Below are 8,381 nucleotides of genomic sequence, written 5' to 3'. Positions count from 1 at the left end.
TGTTCAATTCAAATGGTCTTAATTTCTGATCTTTTTCTTCTTTTAAGTATGCATGCACGTACTTAATAATTAGAATCATAACCTGTATATATTTTAAGAAGATAAAATGACAAATGTTCACCTTTTTTTTTGCAGACTTATACCTAGATCTCTAGGGTTGACTTTTGTAGAGAAAGCATTGATGTGATAGTTGGGTTTCGTGTCAATCTGGCTTGGCCAGGATCCTCCTTGGTAGTTTGACTGTGAGGCTTCCTCAGCAGGGGCAGGTCACAGCCTGATAATATCTCCTTGTGGGTGTGGCCTGTGTCAGATCTATAAATAGATGCTGTGGGGAACTGACTCCCTTCTCTTCTTTCTCCTGCTGACCTGGATCCTGTGTCTGGCTCCTTGAGATTTGCACAGGAAGCCCTTCATAGGGCCTGCTGGCCCTGAGAGTTGTTGGTGGCCCACTATGTTGTCTGTGTCCGGATCCACCGGACTCTGCTTTTGCTCTGTGGCTGTGTGCCCAGACCACTCTCGCTATAAGTTTCTTTCTTACACACACTTGGTCTTTTTTAATCTAGAAAACCCAGCTCAACACAGTGTTTAACCATTTTTCTGCCAATTCATAGACTTTCCCTCAGCAATTGAACATTCGGCCTAATCCACACGGACCTTTCCTGTATAAATAGGCAGTACTAAAGCGGAAAGAAATAGGAAGCTCCTGTCTTTCTTTCTTTCTTTTTAAATTGTTTTATTAGGGGCTCATACAACTCATCACAATCCATACATACATCAATTGTGTAAAGCACATTTGTACATTCATTGCCCTCATCATTCTCAAAACATTATCTCTCCACTTAAGCCCCCGGCATCCTCATTTTCCCCCTCCCTCCCCGCTCCCTCCTCCCTCATGAGCCCTTGATAATTTATAAATTGTTTATTTTGTCATATCTTGCCCTGTCCAATGTCTCCCTTCACCCATTTTTCTGTTGTCCGTCCTCCAGGGAGGAGGTCATATATAGATCCTTGTAATCGGTTCCCTCTTTCCAACCCATTCTCCCTCTACCCTCCCAGCATCGCTCCTGTCTTTCTTATGACTAAAGGAAGCCATGTAACTGGCCACATGGAAAAATGGAAAATATCCACGTTTTTGGCCTATTGTGATTCATTTACAGTCTTGGAAGGCCTTTGGACAATTCTACTGTGCCCTACTGGGTCAAGAAGAGTCAAAATCAACTCAAGAGTAGGATTTTTAATTATGGTTTATTCAGTGATTATATAACGCAGCGGTTCTCAACCTGTAGTCACGACCTCTTTGGGGGTCGAATGACCCTTTCACAGAGGTCACCTGATTCATAACAGCAAAATGACAGCTATGAAGTAGCAACAAAAATAATTGTATGAAGAACTGTATGAAAGGGTGGCGACATGAGGAAGGTTGAGGACCACTGGTATAAAGTGATAGGCATGAATGGTGCTAGGCTATGATGAGAGAACAAGGCAGATACAATCCCAGCCCTCAAGGAGCTCACAGTTAGGATGAGTGCAGACAGATGACTAAGGAATCCTAAGAGAATGTGCTAAGTACTCTGCCAGAGGAAAGGCAGGGCTGTATGGTCCAGATACCTATTGATCTAGTTTAGTTCAGGAAGTCTTTTGAAGGCACTGAATGTAGTAGTGACTGCAGTGAAGAGGTGACTGGAGGTTAGTTACTGACAATGGAGGGGGAATGTGTGTTTCATTCAGGAGGAAGAGCATGAATGAAGTGTCTCAGGCTGTGACATGTTAGAACCACAATGACCACGCTCAGACACCAGCATGGCTGTGGCATAGAATACAATGAGAGGGTAGGGCTTATAGTGAGACTAGAGAGGTTCAGTTACTTCAGAATCAACTTGTAGACTCTATGAGAAGACTCGAATTTATTAAGAATGAGGAAGACCCATTAAAAGTTATAAAGTTTTAAAGAAATGGCACAGTCTCATTATAATTTTTCAAAAAAAATCTATCAACCACAGTTACCATAACTTGCTAGTAGCACACCCATGTTAATACACACACACACACACACACACACCCTGCAGTAGAGTAATTCTAATCCATAGGGATCCTAAAGGATGGAGTAGAACTCTAAGGTTTCCAAGACTGTAAATCTTATGGGAGTAGAGAGCCTCATGTTTCTCTCGCAGAGGAACTAGTGAGTTTGAACCTTGAACCTTCAGGTTAGTAACCCAATGCCGAATCCACAATGCCGGTAAGGATGCTTATACAAACACAGAGAGCAGAAAGAAGTGATGAAGCGTTGCATAAACAATTCTAGTATGTGTGTATCTTCTGCTATTTCCAGAAGTGAATTTCAGCCTCATTTACCCTTATTCACTAGTCCAAAAATGCTACTTTTGAACACATTTATATAATAAAGTTATAAGCGATGATCAAGAAGTCATGCATTGAGTTTGACAGTACTTCAGTAATGAGAAAATAAATAACTGAAACTGCTTTTGTTCTGGGCAGTTGTTGGCTGGGCTTGAGAACAATGAAATTCCTATTACTATGGTGCTAAGTATTTCACTCAAATTACTGGTTATTCACAATAACCTTGCAAAATCGATGCCATTATTCAAATGATGGCCAAAGATGGGAAGCAACTCCGGTTAATTTATTTGCTGTTATAAAGCTGGTAAATGGCAGATGACTCAAAGGGAGACCTATTTTATCACAAAGTCCTCTGTTCTCCTCCTCCCCTCCCCAGCTGTGGACCAAGCTGCCTTCCAATTTTGTTCAGAATTGGATGAGGATGGTAAAATGTCTTTGAAACCTAACTAGAAATGGAGGATCTTCAAGAAAAGGTGAAAAGGTGTAGCAAGCGTAGGAGGTGTACTGGGCAGTGGTATAAGGGTTGAGTGAATCCATTTCTTTTAGCAACAGACTCTGCTCTGTTTAGGTCTGATTAAGTGAGTGCTTATGCTTAAGAACTTGTCAGCCAACTGATATAATCCTTTCAGAATAAGCAAGTTTTCTTTTACAAAAGGGAGTTTGATTACATTGGCAGCTCCAAGCAGTCCCCATTTCTTAGATTGTTTGAGTTTCTGGATTCATTTTAAATAGGGAAATGAAAGTGCTCCTTCTGGAAATAAATGATCATGACCTTTTTAAAGGTAGCCTGTAATTTATATGAGAGTTTCCAAAGGATAAATGTCCCTTAAGAAAGTTTTTGTAAGGCAGTAAAGACAGGAAAGGTAGGAGAATTTTACCAAAAGTTTTGGGTCAGTTGTTCATGGCTTATTGAATCTATTCTTGTTCAATCATGTAACCTGTGTTTGAATTTTTCATTCCTATATTCTGTCTACAGATCAAAGAAAAAGTACTCATTGAGGTTTCTAGTCAAATATAAATAATATGAGGGCGTATAAAAAAAAACAAACTAAAGGTTTTTTTAAAAGTTATATATTTAAATTTCTTTACAAAACAACTTTATCACCTTCAAAATACTCTCCATTGCACTTAATACATTTGTCAAATCTGTGATTCCATTCTTAGAAACATTTTTCAAACTCATCTGTTTGGATGGCTGACAGCACCTCCCTCGTTTTTTTCTTCACTTCTTCTATGTCATCAAATTGTTGTCCTTTCATGTCCCTCATCATTCACGGAAACAAACAGAAGTCACACAGAGCAAAGTCTGGTGAGTCAGGTGCACGGGGTAAGAGAGGCATGCCGTTTTTTGCCCAAAACTGGCACCCCGAGATGACTGCGTGAGCAGGCGCATTGTCATGGTGGCAAAACCAGTCCCCCTGTCTGCCACAAAGCAGGCCTTTTTTGTTGCACACTGTCCGGCAATCTTTTTAGAACCTCTGAGTAGAAAGCTTGATTAACAGTCTGACCTAGTAGAACAAACTCCAAATGTACTACAAGTTGACATTTTCATCCGTTTGGGAAGTTGACAGATGTCCAGAAGGAGGTTTGTCACCAATCAATATTTCACCTTTTTTGAAACAAGAAATCACTTGTACTCTTGAGTTTTTTCCATGTACACAACATCAAAACAGTTTCTGTGGCATTTTTCCCGAGCAGGAACCAAAATTTCACAGCCACACGCTATTCTCTTAAACCAGCCGCAACAAAATATGAGGTTTGAGCAGAACTGCTTTCCTGAAAAATTTTCACCGTGACCAGAGAGAACCTTCCCAGGCAATGCCCTGGGTGCACTAACTCGGAGTGAGTCACTTGATGCTTGCTAGCGGGAAAATGTGGACTAAGAAAGCTCTCTCCAGCAGAGCTTTATTCCTGTTTTTATTTCTTTTGGGTGTGTGTGGGTAGAATTGTAGTCGTGGTAACCAACAGGGGCAGTTGTTGCTATGAGTGAAAATTGACCCCATGGCAGCGAGTTATAAAAAGTCAAGGTCTTTTCAGAGCAAGAACTGTACTTAGGAATCAAAATCTTTAAAAAGCCAGACTTGCTATTCTGATGGAGACTTATGGGACCCCCAAGGTGATCGTTTTTAGTCACCTGAACCAGAAGTCACCCCTGTACTAGAATATCCAACTATGTAGGGTCACAAGCGTGGTTTTTACTCAAGCAACGAGGAGGGGTGGAAATAGGAAACACTGGGCAGAAGTGGGACAAGTGGCGCGGCATGGGGGTGATTGAAATGGATGAGCTGAAATAGGACCGTGTAAATGGTTGACTGCAAAACACATCATCTGCTTGGTAAACTTCCACCTAAATCACAATAAAAGGTTGGGGGTCGGGGGAGAATTGTTCTTAGATGTCATTTAAGTCAGCCTCCTACTCTGTAAATTAGAGCACACTGAGAATTTGGAGGTGTTTAGAAACCTCCAAATTGAGGTTCCTAGTCAAATATAAATAATATGAGGGCTGTCCTATTCTATGGACAGTTTTTCCCCTAAATACGTTGGAATGGATTCCATCCCACCAAAAGTTATTACATGTCTAATTTATTCAAGTATAGATGGTAGATCAAAAAGAAAGCAAAACACAGTTTACTATAAATTATCCCTTTTATGAGCAAGACATCCATTTATTTCTTTGCCCTTTCCCTTTGGGGAGGTGTTTAGACTCGCTCCATCTGCCTATAACTGGCAGCAGCTCTCGTAAGGAAGTAAGAATTGTTGAGGAAGTGTTTGATAAAAATATATTAGCTCCTTGGAGAAGCGCAGCCAGTTATTTCAGCTCACCTGGTCTGACTGCACAGTGTTACTTCATCCTGGGGAACTGGAGCATTTAACGTCCTCCTCACCTTCTGCCTGACCCCTTCATACCACACCTCTGTCGGGAGACAAAAGCAAACAGAGCAGAGAATTCCCAAGGGTTGAGGACCAAGGTAATCCTTTCACAACTACCCTAACCTGATACTCCCAGACTAAGGTGGGACTTGGCTCGTCTTTGAGAAAAGGAAAACTCTCCTTTCTTCATTGTTTTCCTTATTCCTTTTGCTTAAACACACACACACACACACACACACACTCCCTAATATTTCATATACTTTTATAATAACTCCTTCACCTCCTTTCCCTTGGACATTACGCTCTTAAAAGAAAAACAAGTGACAATCAAGGATTTTGTTATGTGACAGAGTTGATCTGAGAATAATCGAATGACTTTAAAGTAAAATACCAGTCTGATATTCACAAGGAAGAACCTGACTGAAAATCTCCAAGTACCTACAGTCATGGAGAATTTTTTCCTAACTGAGCCATAAAGGAAGGTGGAATATGAGACATGGGCGAGACGCTTTAAAATTCAGAGTGTAAATGAGGCCTCCTTGTATAGTCAGAAACAACTTGAGCATGCTTTCCTGGAGGAGAGCAGGTAAACTTTGGCTCACTTTGTGCTGGAGAAAAGAGACGCTCAGTCCTTATGAAAATCCCTTCCTCGTAGCACTTAAATAGGAAGATTCGTCCCTCTAGACTGAACGTATCTATCATGGAGAGCCCAGATTCTGTTCCTCGTTTCCTCAGAGTGCCATGTTGGATGTTAGGACAGGTTTAAACTATAATGCCTTTGCGTTTGTCATTTTAGCTTCAGACATCTTCATGGTCTTTAAGAAGAGAGGAGTCTATTGCATCCTTCACTCTAAAGTTTGAATAAAAACACTCATGCCCAGTTAACCAAGCAGAAAACAATGGCTATGAAAATTATGATGCCCTGGCATGAACTGAACCAGAAAAACCAGACCCGCTGTCACCAAGTTGATTCCAACTCAAAGCAACCCTGTATACAGTTTTGGAGGCTCTGTAACCTTTTGGGGGAATAGGCAACCTCATATTTCTCCTGTGTAGGAGCTGGTGGGTTTGAACCACCAAATTTGCCAACCTGTGTTTTTCCCGCCGTGCCACCAGGGCATGAAGTAGAGACTGATCAATGTAACTCTGAGACCACAGATGCTAGGACTTGACCCACGTGCACTAGCACGCTCACTCTAGTCCTTTCCATCTTTATAATCCTGATTGAGTTGCCTAACGTTTTTATGGCTTCAGTTTCCACATCTGAAAAATGGGCATTAGAATACTCCATGGGGTTTCTGTGCAAAACAAATGAATTAATCTGCATAAAATTCTAAGACTTATTCTTGCCAGGCACATAACAAGTGTTCAAAAATTAAGTTGGTTCTTGTCACTTTAAATATCATCAGCCTAAGGAGAACGCTAAGGCTCTTCAGAAGGACGAAACTCTCTGTAACCATAAAGCAGGTCACTTAATTTTTTTAGATACCAGAGATAGTCAAAGCCACCCTTAGCACAAGCTCCAGGGACTACATCACGTGTTTCTTTTACAAATGTCGCACCTAGAGTTGTGCATTTTTTTGATTCTGGCGTTTTTAAAATTTCTCCCTGAGGTTCCCTAGCGTTGTGGAGTTTTTCTGTTTGTTTTATTCCTTTTTCCTCTACAAATAATACATACCTTTACTGTGATGGTCTATATTGCTTTCTCCAGGCACCAGTGGATAGAATGCACTGTATCCCAGGACTCTTGAAAAGGAGAACAGGCACATTCTTTTTCCCCAGTCACTCTCACACTCTAGACTCCAGTGTTGGTAGCAGTGCCACAAACTAACGTACAAACCCAAGTGATTAAGTCCCGCCAGAATTGGATGGAAAAAGTGTCTAAATTACCATTGTTGCTTCTGCCGACGGCGCTATGAAACTTGCTAATCTGTTAAAACAGGACTTTGAGAGAATTTTTAAAAGGATGAAAAAATCAAACAAACTGCTAGTCATTGAGGAATACTACATGCAAAGCATTGTGTGGATGTTGGGCTAAAAGGCAGACATTCTTCGGAGACAGAGAAAGCTCCAACCATTCTTGCTATCAGCATCAGTCTCAACCCTAGTCACGGTTGTGAGGGCGGCGCCAAGCTGGGGGGTGTTTCCACAGGGTGGCTGTGAACTGGGACCACCCCAATGACACCTGACTACAGCAGAGTTCCACAGTGAACTCTGCTCACACGCAAAAGAGAAATGTTACATACCTAAACCTAACTCACACATCGCTTCCTCAGTTGGTCATTCTCGGCAGGATCTGACAGCCTCGTCTTGCTCCCAGGGAGCCGCTGGTGGGTTCGAACTACAGACCTTGTGGTTGAACGGCAGTCCAACACTTACTGGACAGCTCCACCAGAGTTTCTGGAATTTTACATAGAGGATTAGAAATATAATCCAGGTGAAACTGAGGTTGATGTCCCTTTGAAATACTTATATTGACTCATACATCAAAATGTTGTTTATTCCAGGAAGGAGGAAAAACAAAAGAGAAAGAAAAACCCCAAACCCCGGGTGTGAAATATTAGAGTTGGAGAGACCCCTAGCTTCCCTTCAGGGTTTTAACCTACAAAAGTGTACTGTCAGAAAGCCTGCCAAAAGGACGAATTCCTGAGTGGAGTTTTCCAAGCTCTTACAATAGGAACATCAACCATCTCTTCTGTCTCCCACGGGGAACACTGCTGCCAAAAGGGTTCTGTCTGCTGCCTGTCTCTTCTCTGCCCAGCCCTTCCCTGGCCTTTTGTTATCTGGCCAAGTTACAACAAAACCAGCTAACACTTAGAGGTGCCAAGTATTTTTTTAAATGCCCTGTATGTATTCACACAATTAATCTTTGCAACAGTCTTCTTAGGTGGGTTCTACTATTTTACTAATGAGAAATGGAAGAAGAAATGAGGAAATTGGCCAGGATTACAGATGCTGCCTGGGGTAGACCAAGTGCAGGGCTTCTTATCTCTCCCACCCCTCTTTTCGGCACTTCTTATGAGAGCGAGTGGTCTGGAGGGAGGAGAACAGACCCCCTACTCCCTTATCAGGGTCAACTTTCTTCATTTTCTCATTGAAACCTAAGGGGACAATTTTAAAAGAAAATTCAGAATGACTCAGTCTAAGTGAAC

The sequence above is a fragment of the Echinops telfairi genome, unplaced genomic scaffold (genome assembly GCF_000313985.2).
Source record: "Echinops telfairi isolate 266 unplaced genomic scaffold, ASM31398v2 ScPeMD7_3;HRSCAF=10, whole genome shotgun sequence".
NCBI classification, from domain to species: Eukaryota; Metazoa; Chordata; class Mammalia; order Afrosoricida; family Tenrecidae; genus Echinops; species Echinops telfairi.
This window is presented reverse-complemented; position numbering follows the sequence as displayed.